The sequence below is a fragment of the Dermacentor variabilis genome, chromosome 6, assembly GCF_050947875.1.
Source record: "Dermacentor variabilis isolate Ectoservices chromosome 6, ASM5094787v1, whole genome shotgun sequence".
NCBI classification, from domain to species: Eukaryota; Metazoa; Arthropoda; class Arachnida; order Ixodida; family Ixodidae; genus Dermacentor; species Dermacentor variabilis.
This window is the reverse complement of record NC_134573.1, coordinates 47,563,693-47,578,618: the sequence shown is the minus strand read 5'-3', so window position 1 is coordinate 47,578,618 and position 14,926 is coordinate 47,563,693.

Here is a 14,926-nt window from a genome sequence, read left to right as displayed (position 1 = left end):
TTATGCATGGTTAGAAGTTCTGCCGGTTTCGGTAATGCTGTTGGTGAGTCTGTGATGGAGTGTTTGTTATATATGAATATCGGCGCTTTTCGCTGTACCCCTTGTTGCGTTTCGCCTGCGACACGTGGTTTTGCCGGCGCGACTGCGGCGGGGCGGCAGACATTTTGGCCCGATCGTCGTCGCCGCAACGCTCCCCGCCAGGTGTTTCCAGGCGCGACTGCGGCGATGCGACCGCATAGGGATCATCCTCTCATTACAGTCATTGTGCCCGACCGGCAGCGCTACGACAGGGTGCTACGAGATCGTGCTCGACATGGTGCTACGGCAGCGCTACGACAGGGTGCTACGAGATCGTGCTCGACATGGTGCTACGGCATCGCTACGACAGTGTGCGTCACCATTAGCCCATTGTACATTCACGTGCTCGTCTTTTGAGGGGTTCCTTCTTGCCCTCAACTGCGAGAGTATAAAAACAGCTGCCCCCGGACGCCAAGAGGAGGGCTCCGATTTCTTCTGTTGAGTAAAGTGCTCTCCCGTCTCTCTACTTCGGTCAACCTGACCGCCAACTCTTTGCGATGTTAAAATAAACAAGTTGTTTTGTTGTTACCAGTCGACTCATGCTTTGCCGGGACCTTCGGATGCTTCCAGTTGTACCCCAGGCCGCCAGGCCAACGCTACCCTTGGGGCTTGCGACCCAGGTACAACCACGGGCGTCAGCGCCGAGTTCCCAACAGATCGTACCAGCGGTGCGATCCAAACATCTGGTTGGCAGCGGTGAGATCGCCTCCGACATCAAACATCTGGTTGGCAGCGGTGAGATCGCCTCCGACTTCAAACAACTGTCTGCCAGCGGTGAGATCGCGACAACGGAGGCCAGCAGCGAAGAGATGCAGTTGACTGTATGCTGAGCAGCTCAACGACGATCCGGGAGCAGTGCAACGAGCCCTGTGTGACGACTGGTTGCCTGCAGCGGAACGACTGCGCGGAATTCCTGCCTGCGAGGTTTGGTGAGTGCGGGACTTTCTTCTTCTGAGCTTTGCCAGGCTTTTGTTAGTGTCAGAAACAGAGCTGGTAATTGTGGTTGTCGTTGCTGCCGGGTTAGTTTGCGGCAAGACAATAGTAAGCAGTAGAGAAAGCAGCATTCAGAGCAGCCATGGATTTGAAGTCGTTGCGCAAACCGAAATTGTTGGAGCTTGCAAGAGAGTTGGGTCTGGATGTCTCAGACAAACTAAGAAAACCTGAACTGCTAAAGGCTATTCTTGAGTTAGAGGCTGAGGATGACGAGCTGTCGGAATGCCTTGAGACCATTGAAGAGAGGGAGACTGCAAAAAGACAGGAGCGCGAACTTAAAGAACAGAAAGAAAAAGAAGAGCGTGAACGTAAAGAACAGAAAGAAAAAGAAGAGCGTGAACGTAAAGAACAGAAAGAGCGAGAGCAACAAGAGCGTGACCGTCAACACGCTTTGGAAATGAAGCGTCTTGAGGTAGAGATGGAACGCGCTCGTAATGGAAGTCAGGCACACGGTGCAGGAGAACGCGTATTGTTCAAAATGACTGACCTGATGCGGCCGTTTAAGCTTGGAGAGGACATTGGTTTGTTCCTGGTTAACTTTGAGCGAACGTGCGAGAAGCAGGGGTTCTCTCGGGAAACGTGGCCACAGCGCTTGCTCACTTTGTTACCCGGCGAGGCGGCCGACGTAGTCGCTCGCTTGGATAGAGAGGAGGCAGAGGATTTCGACACAGTGAAATCGAGTCTTCTAAAAAAGTACCGGCTGTCTGCGGAGGCGTTCCGTCGGAAGTTTCGGGAAAATGAGAAAGGCAAAAGTGAGTCATATACAGAGTTTGCGTATAGGCTTATGTCGAACATGCAGGAGTGGCTCAAAGAAGAGAAAGCGTTTGGTGACCACGATAAAGTTCTGCAGTGCTTCGGGCTAGAACAGTTTTATAGTCGGTTACCGGAGAACGTGCGATACTGGGTCTTGGATAGGCCAGACGTTTGTACGGTGGCTAAAGCCGCTGAGCTAGCCGAGGAGTTTGTGACGCGTCGGGCTCGCGGAGCTAAGGACGGTCAAAAGGGTGAATTTGGCTCGAAGTTTGAGAGGCCGAAGTTCACACCCATGAGAGCAAAGGGGAACACGCGTAGTGCGGATGCGAGTGGAAGCAGTGCGACCGAACCTAAGGAGACGGCAGCAGCCGAAGCCGAACGCAGAAAGCGGTTCGAGATGAGGCAAGCGCGCGTTTGTTATACGTGCCAGAAGCCGGGTCACTTTTCGGCGCAGTGTCCGGAAACAACACCAAAAGTTGTGTTTTTTTCAATAGGCAGCACTGACGAGAACATGAAGCTTCTCGAGCCTTACATGCGAGACCTCCTCGTGAACGGGAAAGAGTGCCGAGTGCTTCGCGATTCCGCAGCTACGATGGATGTAGTTCACCCGTCTTATGTAGAACCCCATATGTTCACGGGCGAGTGCGCGTGGATCAAGCAAGCCGTGGAAGCTCATAGCGTGTGTCTGCCAGTAGCAAAGGTGCTTATTGAAGGACCTTTCGGAGCGCTTGAGACAGAGGCGGCAGTGTCATCTATGCTGCCACCCCAGTACCCGTACCTATTTTCAAACAGGTCCGATCACCTCCTGCGCGAGAAGGGGCTTTTGTTTGGTGAAGCTAGTGTTCAGGCCTTAACCAGATCGAAGGTTCGGGAGCTCGCTGCAAAGGCGGTAGTTGCGGGGCCGACGTTATCAAACAACGAAAAAGGGTCAGAGGCGCAGCAAGCTGATATTCCGAGCACGCCCGAACTGAATAAACTTGAGTCTGTAACGTTAAAGGCACCAGATACCGGAGAGGAAAATCCCGATGCGGGAAAGTTAGAAGAGCTATCTACTGATTTGCTCATCGCGCCTACGTCAGACGGACTTGATAGGTTGCTAAAAGTCAGCCGGTCGGCTTTGATAGCCGAGCAAAAAAAGGATGGCAGCCTGGAAAACATACGCTGCAATGTCAAAGAAGGTATCGCCAGGAAAACTGCGCGTTTTGTGGAAAGAGGTGGAGTCCTGTACCGGAAGTATCTAGACCGACGAGGAGTGGAGTTCGATCAGCTGATCGTGCCTCAATGCTATCGTCAGGATCTGTTGCGCTTGTCACACGGGGGTTCGTGGTCCGGACACCTAGGAGTTAAGAAAACTAAGGACCGTCTCTTGCAAGAGTACTATTGGCCAGGGTGTTTTCGGGACGCAGACCATTTCGTGAGGACATGTGACACTTGTCAGCGGGTGGGCAAACCAGGGGACAAATCGAGGGCGCCGTTGAAATTAGTACCTATCATTGCGGAGCCTTTTAGACGGCTCGTTATTGATACTGTGGGACCTCTGCCGGTAACAGCCACGGGGTACAGACACATTTTGACTGTGATCTGCCCAGCGACAAAGTTCCCTGAAGCAGTGCCGCTTAAAGAACTCAGCTCAGTTGAGATAGTTAATGCACTACTGTCCATATTTGCGCGAGTTGGTTTCCCTGCGGAAATCCAATCAGATCAGGGCACAGTGTTTACTAGCGCTTTGACGACAACTTTTCTCGAAAGGTGTGGGGTAAAGCTGTTACACAGCTCAGTGTACCACCCACAGTCGAATTCCGTTGAGAAGCTCCACTCCGTCATGAAGCGCGTGTTGAGAGCGTTGTGTTTTGAACATCGAACTGACTGGGAGCTGTGTCTGCCTGGGGTGATGTTTGCTTTAAGGACCGCGCCGCATGCGGCTACGGGGTTTTCGCCAGCTGAACTGGTGTACGGTCGCTCGCTTCGATCTCCGCTTCGCATGCTTCGAGAATCATGGGAAGGTAGGGGCGACGACCCAGTCGTGGTGGAGTACGTGCTTAAGCTCCTCGAACGCTTAAGAAGGGCACAGGAGTTGTCAGGTGAAGCAATGACAAAGGCCCAGCAGAGGGCCAAGGTTTATTATGATCGGACAGCCAGGGCCCGTCGTTTTGAGGTTGGCGATGAGGTCATGATATTGCGCACATCGCTAAACAACAAACTAGACGTGCAGTGGGAGGGCCCAGCACGAATTGTTCAGAAACTATCGGACGTTAACTACGTGGTAAGTCTGCCAGGAAAGCGGAAAGCACAGCAAGTTTACCACTGTAATCTGCTCAAACCTTATAGACAAAGGGAAGCAGTGGTGTGCATGATGGTAAACGTTCCTGAAGAGCTTCCGGTCGAGCTTCCGGGACTAGGCTCAGTGACGAACAGGGAAGACACCGGTCAAGTCATTAGTGACCTTATCAGTAAAGCACCGCTGTCGCCCGAGCAGAAAACCGAACTACACCAGCTATTACAAGAGTTTCAAGGTCTGTTCTCTGAGAGGCCTGGTAGGACTTCTGTACTTACTCATGATATAGAACTTACCTCCCCAGAGCCAGTACGATCCAAGGCGTATCGGGTGTCACCCCGCCAGAGCGATATTATGGAGGCTGAGGTAAAGAAAATGCTACAGCTCGGTGTTATTGAGGCAGGTGAGAGTGATTATACCTCCCCTTTGATTTTAGTTGAGGTACCGGGCAAGGAACCTCGTCCTTGCGTCGACTACCGCAGGCTTAATTCCATCACTAAGGATCAAATTTATCCGATCCCTAACATCGAGGAGCGCCTTGAGAAAGTTAGTAGCGCTCAGTTTATTTCCACCCTAGATCTTGTCAGGGGTTATTGGCAGGTTCCACTTACAGAAGAGGCTAGTAGGTATGCGGCGTTCATTTCACCAATGGGAACATTCCGTCCTAAAGTGTTGAGTTTTGGTTTGAAGAACGCGCCATACTGTTTTTCAAGCCTCATGGATAAAGTGTTGCGGGGACAGCAAGAATTCGCTTTACCGTATCTAGACGACGTAGCGATATTCTCCGCATCCTGGTCTGAGCATATGGCACACTTGCGGGCAGTGCTAACCCGCCTGCGCGAAGCGGGCTTGACAGTAAAGGCTCCTAAGTGCCAGTTAGCACAGGCCGAGGTTGTCTACCTCGGTCACGTGATTGGTCAGGGTCGTCGCCGCCCCTCGGAAATAAAAGTGGCCGCTGTGCGAGACTTTCCGCAACCGCGCACAAAGACCGATATTCGGTCGTTCTTAGGTGTCGCCGGCTACTATCAGAGGTACATCCCTAGGTACTCTGATATCGCGGCTCCCCTGACGGATGCTCTAAGAAAGACAGAGCCTCAAACAGTCGTCTGGGACGAGACAAAGGAAAGAGCTTTTAGCGCCCTAAAGAGTGCCCTAACAAGCCAGCCTGTGCTACGATCGCCAGACTATACAAAAGGGTTCATTGTTCAGTGCGATGCTAGTGAGCGAGGCATGGGCGTTGTACTGTGCCAACGGGAAAATGGAGAAGTAGAACACCCCGTCCTGTATGCTAGTCGTAAGCTGACCAGTCGTGAGCAGGCGTATAGCGCCACCGAGAAAGAGTGTGCATGTCTCGTGTGGGCCGTTCAGAAATTGTCATGCTATCTAGCCGGCTCGAGGTTTATCATTGAGACGGATCACTGCCCTCTCCAATGGCTGCAGACCATCTCTCCCAAAAATGGCCGCCTCCTGCGCTGGAGCCTCGCTTTACAACAATATTCCTTTGAGGTGCGTTACAAAAAGGGGAGTCTCAACGGTAACGCCGATGGCTTAAGTCGAAGCCCCTAACGTAGGAATCAGCCTCAAAATTGTTTGTTACTGATGTTTTTCTTCCTGAGGCAGGATTTTTTTTAACATATTGCTTTTGTTTAGTGTTTCAAAATGATGATATGCTTTCTAGTGCAATTTTTCAATTTGTGGACGCGTTCTGAGTGATGCTAGACTACTGTAAGGAACTAGGCAGTGGTATAAAAAGGGGAAAGAGCCTGGCAGGGCTTAGTGAGGGTTGTGCCGTGCTTGCTGACTGAGCGGTTGAGTTTCAGCGTAGTTCTAACGCTTGCCGGGAACGAGAACAAAAATGTGAACTCTCCCGAAGTCACTTTGCAGTGTCCCGTGCGAACCTGAACGAGAGAACGAGGCCTTCTCTGTGCGCTGCGCTCAAGAAACGTCGAGGGACGCCCGACTTCGGTTATGTGCATCATCGAGCGACATCCCTCCGGACAGCGGATGCAGTCCCCTGTCCATCGGGATCTCCTTCCCCCGGCGGGGCGGTCTGTTGCGTTTCGCCTGCGACACGTGGTTTTGCCGGCGCGACTGCGGCGGGGCGGCAGACATTTTGGCCCGATCGTCGTCGCCGCAACGCTCCCCGCCAGGTGTTTCCAGGCGCGACTGCGGCGATGCGACCGCATAGGGATCATCCTCTCATTACAGTCATTGTGCCCGACCGGCAGCGCTACGACAGGGTGCTACGAGATCGTGCTCGACATGGTGCTACGGCAGCGCTACGACAGGGTGCTACGAGATCGTGCTCGACATGGTGCTACGGCATCGCTACGACAGTGTGCGTCACCATTAGCCCATTGTACATTCACGTGCTCGTCTTTTGAGGGGTTCCTTCTTGCCCTCAACTGCGAGAGTATAAAAACAGCTGCCCCCGGACGCCAAGAGGAGGGCTCCGATTTCTTCTGTTGAGTAAAGTGCTCTCCCGTCTCTCTACTTCGGTCAACCTGACCGCCAACTCTTTGCGATGTTAAAATAAACAAGTTGTTTTGTTGTTACCAGTCGACTCATGCTTTGCCGGGACCTTCGGATGCTTCCAGTTGTACCCCAGGCCGCCAGGCCAACGCTACCCTTGGGGCTTGCGACCCAGGTACAACCACGGGCGTCAGCGCCGAGTTCCCAACAGATCGTACCAGCGGTGCGATCCAAACACCCTTCAAGTTTTTTAATCAGCTTGTTAGTAAACGGGAACCAAACGGTGTTGGCGTACTCTAGAACCGGTCTTATAAGTGTTTTATATGCGAGTAACTTTGTTTCAGATGGTGCTAGTTTAAGGCGTCTGTTAATGAAGAATAGCTGTCTTATTGCGGTTGATGTGATATTGTTAACGTGAGAATCCCACCTGAAGTCAGATGTTAGTGTCACACCAAGGTACTTATGCTCATGAACAGATGCAAGAGGAATGTTGTTAAGGGTGTACTGGAAGACTGATGTATGTTTTTTTCTGGTTATAGATAATAGAACGGACTTTTTTAGATTGATATCGATCTGCCAGTCCTTGCACCACTGGGAAACTGCTGTTATGGCGTTATTTAAAGTTCTATGGTCATCAAGGCAGTTAATTTCCTGGAAAAGAACGCAGTCATCTGCAAAAAGTTTGATATTCTGTGAAGCATATGCTGGTAAGTCATTAATAAAGATTAAGAATAATACTGGGGCTAAGACACTTCCTTGGGGTACTCCTGATGTAACGTTAGCTGTCGCGGACCTCTCGTTGTTAATTTCAACAAATTGTGTGCGATTACTAAGATGGTTTTTAATCCAATCAAGGATGGGGCCGCTTCCCAAAGTTAGTTCTAGTTTTGCAAGAAGTTTAGTGTGTGACACGCGGTCAAATGCCTTCGAAAAGTCTAAAAATATGAGGTCTATTTGTTTCTGGTTATCAATGCTCTTGGATATGTCATGTGTTAATTCAATTAATTGCGTAATAGTAGAAAGGCCTTTACGAAAGCCGTGCTGACAAGGGGTTAGGATATCATTTACTTCTAGATAAGCACTTACGTGTTTTAAAATAATATGTTCTAATAACTTGCATACTGTACTGGTTAATGATATGGGTCTGTAGTTTGAAGGATCAGATTTATTTCCTGATTTGTGTATTGGTGTTATTTTGGCAGTTTTCTATTCCGTAGGAAGGGTGCAGGTGGATAATGATTTGTTAAAAAGGAGGATTAGGAATTTTGCCATCCACTCGGCATATCGATGAAGGAATATGTTAGGGATGTTATCTGGCCCTCGTCCTTTTTTGTGTGTCGAGATTTAGTAAAAGATTTAGTACTCCTGTTTCTGCTATAGTTAATGGTTCCATCTTCACACCAGTGCCGGAGGTTATTCCTGGTAGTTCTCCGTTATCAGATGTAAAAATAGAGCAGAAATAATTATTCAAAGAAGTCGGAGCGTTTTTGTTATCCGCAGGAGATGTCGTTCTTTCATCTCGTTTTTTAGGGTTTAAATAACGCCAGAATTTTTCGGGAGCATTCTTTATAAAGTTAGGAAGTGTGTTTGTAAGATAGTGTGATTTGGCCTTCTTAATTTCTGTTTTCAAATCGTTCACGGCGTAAGTTAATTGTTGAGCAGTTCGTTGTGAGGGATGGGATTTTTTGTTTCGTCTGATTCGGCGAACTTTCCTTTTTGCATGAATAACGGTCCGAGTTATCCAGGGGTTATGCTTATGAGTTTTCTTAGTTTTCAAGGGGACGTAGTTACTGATGCAATATGACACAACGGATTTAAATTCGTGCCATAAAATTTCTATGTCTGTGTTTCCATTATGTGCGACTTGATTGAATGACGATAGTTGAAATGACAGTGTATCAATGGTGCTTGTATTATCAGCTCTGCTGTAGTCTTTATACGTTTTTGTTGGTTGTGAAGAGGGTAGCGAATCTTGATACGGCACCTCACACAATACTAGTTTGTGATCTGACAAGCCGGTTGAGACTTCGAATTTAGCGTTATGGGTGGGGAAATGATTGCTTAAAAATACTAGGTCTAAAATGTTAGAACAGGATCCTTGTACACGCGTGGGTTCAGTTATTATCTGGGTTAGGTTAAAAGAGAACATAATGTCGAAAAGAATATCTGCGTAAGGTGAACGGTGATGCAGTGTGTGCCGGTTGATATCAGGGAGATTAAAGTCGCCTAGTAATATGAGCTTGGTCCCCTTCATATGCTGCTGCATATACACGTGCAATGATTGCAATACATTCAAATCAGTAGAAGGACTACGGTAAATGCATTCAACAACATTGTGGTGGAGATGCTCCATGTCTAACTAGCGGTGAAGTTTAGCAGGTTAGAAGGGCTTTGCAAGACATGTACCGGACGAAAAAGGCAGCGAAGATTGGATAACAGCCGATTTCTTGAAAGATTGAGGATATACTTGAAAAGCTTGCGGCTCTTAATACGCATTGCCTCGCGATTGAAACTGTACTAGAGAGCTGGAAGAATGCCAATAATGTTAGTTCATATATACAATCATATACACTGATTCATTAATTACGTTGAATAATTTTCACGTGAAATCCGAGTGTGAACACCTGTGAGGTGATCATACGGTTTAAACATGACAACATCAAACAAATATGGCAGATCAATTAGGTTTTAGTGGGTACCAAGCCATGTTGGTATACCGGGTAATGGAGCAGCTGATAGATGTGCATCAATGGCAGCGTACAAATACATAACATACACAACCCTTCCATATAAGGATAGTATCACAGCGATAAGGAAGGCCTTGACGTGAAAATGGCAACAAAACTGGGATCATTGTATAAGCAGCAACCTGCATCTTACTAAACCTGTAATTGGTGAGTGGAAGTCGTGCACTCAGCAGCAGCGGTTCTATGAGGTGACCCTGTGTCGACTTCGGATTGGACACACACATTCAACACACAGTTTCCTCCTCCGAAAAGAAAACCCGCGGACTTGCGATAAGTGCAATGAATCTCTTACAGTAATTCATATCCTTATGACATGTCCACACTTTGAAACACAGAGGCGGAAGCTTTTACACAACCTATACCTTTACACCCTACCCTATTACTGGCAGATGACCCACTTGTGCCATATACTAACTTGTTTGACTTTTTAGAGACTATTGGTTACCCGCCGTGGTTGCTCAGTGGCTGTGGTGTTGGGCTGCTGACCACGAAGTCGCGGGATCGAATCCCGGCCACGGCGGCCGCATTTCGATAGGGGCGAAATGCGAAAACACCCGTGTACTTAGATTTAAATGCACGTTAAAGAACCCCAGGTGGTCGAAATTTCTGGAGTCCTCCACTGCGGCGTGCCTCATAATCAGAAAGTGGTTTTAACACGTAAAGCCCCATAATTTAGAGACTATTGGTTATTTACATCAGTTGTAATGCAAGGCAGGTTTACCTACTTTAACGTTGCGTTGCGGACTTGTGACTGGCGCAGCATGGCCTGAGTAGGCTTTGTGCCATTAAATCCCAACTAACTGACTAACAATATTGTTGTAATGCATAACAAGAGAGATGTTAAAGAATTGAAGAACTATAGGCCCATTAGAGCGTGCTTTCAGTATTGTACAACGTATTCGTCAAGGTAATTTCCAATAGAATCAGGACCACACTTGACTTCGATCAAGCAAGGCAACAAGCTGGCATCAAGAAGGGGTATTCTGCAGTGAATCACATTCATGTCGTCAATCAGGTAATTGATAAATAGGCGGAATACAACCAGCCTCTCTATATGTCGTTCATAGAGTTCGAAAAAGTATTTGATTCGGTATAGATGCCAGCAGTCATGAGGCAACGCGTAATTAAGGAGTAGAGAAAACATACGTGAACGCCTTCGTAAATATTTACAAAGACTGCGCAGCTAGCTTAATTCGTTGCCATATGAGTGGCGAAAATACCTTTCACGGAAGTGGCCAGGCAAGGAGACACAATCTCCTCAGCGCTATTGACTGCATGATTACGAGTGCAAGTCGACTATGCAAGGATTACGAGTGACGATGCACAGCGAATATATCAACAACCTTCGGTTTACAGATGGCATTGTCCTGTTCAGCAATGATATGGACAATTTCGACAAATGATTGAGCACGTTAGCCAAGAGAGTACAAGACTAGGGCTGAAACTTAATATTAGGATGTCTCTTTTGGAACGACGTTTATTTAGCTCGCATACTCGGCATCAAACCAGCAAAGGCACACACCCGATGATGATGATCCCACAGCACTGAAGACGAGGATATATCAACATAGGATGATAATGATAATAATATACAGATGAATAATACGTGCGTATTAAAGCCGACAATATGCAGAAGACAAAGGTAATGCTCAACAGTGTAGCAGGAGATCAAGAATTCATTACTGTCCGTCACCCTCTAGAACAGCTACAAGGATACCTTCATCATAAAGGTACTCCTGCAATCCAGGTCAATTATTCATATGAGACCTTATTTGTGAGAAGAAAACTTATAAACTAATAAAACTATCTAGCAGCGCATACTGCCGGCTTTACCAAATTATGACCGAGAGCTTACTTCTACTGCCGAAAAGAACAGTGCGATCATTGCATTTTACCAGTACTAACATATGGGCAGAAACTGGGAGGCTAACAAGGTAGCTCGAAAACAAGTTAAGGAGCGCGCAAAGAGTGGTGTCTTTAGGCGTAGCGTTAAAAAGACGCAAAAAGAGCGGTGTGGATTAGAGGGGGAACGGCGGTAGCCGATATTCTAGTTGAATTTAGGAGAAAAAAAATGGACCTGGGCAGGCCATGGGTAGAGCAAATACCCAGAGGTACATTTGAGTTACAGAAAGGGTACCAAGAGAAGGGAAGCGCAGGCGAAGATAGCAGAAAATTAGGTGGGGTGAGGAAATTAGTAAATTCGCAGGCACAAGTTGAAATCAGCTCCCGCAGGACATGGGTAATTTTAGATCGCTGGGAGAAGCCTTCGCGCTGCAAAAATAGGCTGATGGCGATAACGAAGTGACAATATCTGCAGTTCGCACTATGCCCATATATCAACTGCAAAAGGCTGAGGTCAGTCGAATACACACAACGCCAAACAAGTATATATTTGGTGCCGCTTCGTTTGCGATTGCGGAACACAGAGCCCATCATTAATATTGCAATTCACGGAAACATGGTATTTATTATGTCGCCTCAATTTATACACGTTTATTGATTTTAGGAAACGTTCCGTGCGTTGCAGCCCCATCTCTGGTATTTAACCTCAGGTGTTCAATGTGCAAACACTGCATCAGATACGCATCATCTTATTCGGGTGTACACGCGGTCAGTTCCCCGCGATGTCAAAGGTTATGTTGTAAATAGCAACGAAAGCATGCACTCATTAGCGAAGAACAGGGGAAGTATTCCGTAAGTGTCCACCTTTTGGACATGTTCATTTCACCTGCTGCTGAAATGCTGGTTGGCTGGGAGCGTCTGTCTCCTTTGATGTGCACCCCAGCCCAGCCAATCAAAACTTCGGCAGCAGACGAAATGAACTTGCCCACCACGTGGGCACTTGTAGAATACCCCCGCAGTTCTTAAGACCTGACGTAAAGCTGCAGTCGCACACTTTCCAGCTGACTGCTGCTAACCGTGACCACCAATGGATTGTCATTTACGCGTCGGAATCCTGCCGGTAAGAGTGCACTGCAGTCATTGCTGTTGAGTCGCCTACTGTGCCCATATGTTGCGTCAGGAGGTTAAGCACCACAATTTAAAACAATGGCACACGTGCACATGACCTCACCCAGTGTAGCAGGTGATGCACTACAAGAGAGAGAAAGAAAGGTCATAAGGGAAATGCAGGGAAGTTACCTAGGCTCAGCCGGGTAGGTTAACCTATACTGAGGAAGGGGGAGAGGGATTTAAGGAGGAGAAGGAAGGAAGAAGTTCATAGTTCGCACTCTTACATACACAAGCGTTCATCGCTGAATAAGTCGAAGGTGGTCATACAGGCTGGTGCATTTCAAGAAAGGCACAAGTGCCTTTGTGGCTTTGCATAGAGCAGACGCACGAGGCCATGAGCCCAAGATCTTCTCTGTGAAATGCTGGTCATCTAAGTGCCCCAAAGCTGTCTGAAAGGCACTCCTCTTATTTTGGGGCAGTCACATGGAAGATGTTTGGTCGTTTCCTCGACGCCACAAGTCCTGCAGTTATCACGTGATTGATCTTGAACTTCTTGCAGACAGACGTGCGAGGAATGACTACCGCAGAGTCGAAAAGCCATCTGCATAAATGTGAACTCAATTGAGTACGAATCACGCAGCTGATGTGGCTTGATTCAGGGCAAAAGTTGGCATGCCGGACTTCTTTCCAACTTCTCTAATGGAAAGACGCATTTGAGGCTCCCGGAGACACCACAAAGGACAAGGTGATCTTGCTGTAGGCGCGAAATCGGATGGAAGAGAGGATTGCAATTTGTTAGCTAAGGGCAATATGCTTGAGGAGGTGTTTCCACGGCTTCCCAACCATGACTTAGTGAGTCAGAAGATGGCTGTTTTAAGTTTGTATGATTAATGACCCCATTTAGTTCACTGCAAAGGCTCAATGCCCGAAAGCTCCGACTCAGACGTGCTGTTATCACTTCGCAGGTTGATGATGATTGGCTCCATCTTGTCACTACACCGACGCATCTCCCAGAAGTGTGTTTCCATGCCTTTCACATGCTGCACAGCCTTGACCCAGTTCTCTAGTATGCCTTTGACCACTTCCGCAAGGAGAAGGTTGTGCACATCCTTGGTCTTGAATGTAGTGGTCGTCGCTGCCCCTACGTTCTTTATATGTGCCCAAATAAGTTCTATAGGGTTAAACTCACTGTGATATAGAGGGAGCTTGAGGGCGACATAACCAGCACTTTCAGTAGCCGCATCAACCCGGTACTTCATAGTATTGACGGTGGCCACAGTATCGAGCAGCTGTTTCTTTGTCATGGCGATATGGAACTGGCACGCCTTCGAGGCCACCCAGTCTTACATCTCTGCTTTGCGTTATGACATCGATGGGATTTCCTCCGCGTGCCTAGAGTGCTAGGACGCATTGGTCTATGACAATGACGCTTTGTGGTGGCAGCCTATCGATGACCGAACTGAAGCACGTCTCAAAACGGTTGCCGTCCAGTCCCTCGTGGTAGTCACCTGTTTTCTTTCTCAAGAACACATCCAGGCAATCATCAACAAACGCGCCCTCACTACCAACATGAATCATGATCAGCCACTGTCCTTTTTCCTTCCTGACGGTTGCTGAGCCCCATTGTCAAGCCACGCAAGCACGCGTCGTTTGACGAATGTCCTAACCGCCCAGACCTTACTCGCTGTGTGGCCAGCAGCGAGCCACGTTTCATCAAGGTAGAATATCTTGCGCCCTTTCCTGTACCGAGCAATCTCGTAAAGATACTCGTGCATCCACAGCAACAATCTTCGCGCTCGATGTGCAAGGAGCTTTTCCCACGTTTCTCGCTCTTGAAGCCGATGTCCAGTAGGAGACGGCGGATGGCTCACGGCTGAAGGGTCTGCAGATTTGTGTTCGCGGATGCTAATTCCCCAGTGATCTTCTGGACTGTTAGGATCTCGTTGCAACGAAAAAAGCCATGAACGCAGTTTCTTAGTTCCGTCAGTGTGAAGCTGTCATAATTATGTATGCGCTTTTTACAGCCTTCACTTCTAGGCCACTTCGGTGGAGGCGTCCGTAGTTCTCCGCTCAGGTTTTTGGTAGTGCGCCTGATACCAAAGCTTTGCGTAAGCTCACACCGGTTAGTTGACTCACCCTATCGCAGATCTTCATGTTAGGTACATTCAGTCGCTCTTTTCATAACCTTATTACACATTAGGCAGTATTTCCTGAGCGCCACTGCAGAGGGCATTCGCACTGCTGTTTCTTCTGAACAACTGGCTCTGTGTCGTCGCAGTAGTCTGGCACTTTTGAAACGCACCTGATTAAGCGCAGTGGATGAAGGTGAGCTCGATGAAGTAGGAACGGCAGATGCATAATCGTATTCAGCCGGAAACGCTTCCGCAAGAGAGACGTCCATGTTGGAAATTGGAGCATGCCTAAGCCCCGATTTGCGTTGTGCAGACTAAATTTCTTATAATCCAGTAAACGATAATAATAATTACTGGATATACATCTTTATTGTAAAACGTTCAGTATTTGCAATCTTATCATTTATTGTCCCTGAAGGACCCCTTTCAGGGTATTACAAAAGAGGGGGGGGGGCAATAGCATCAAGAAACACTATGGTCATTATTATACAATGGTTAACTCATTTGTACAACGGTAAACAAAC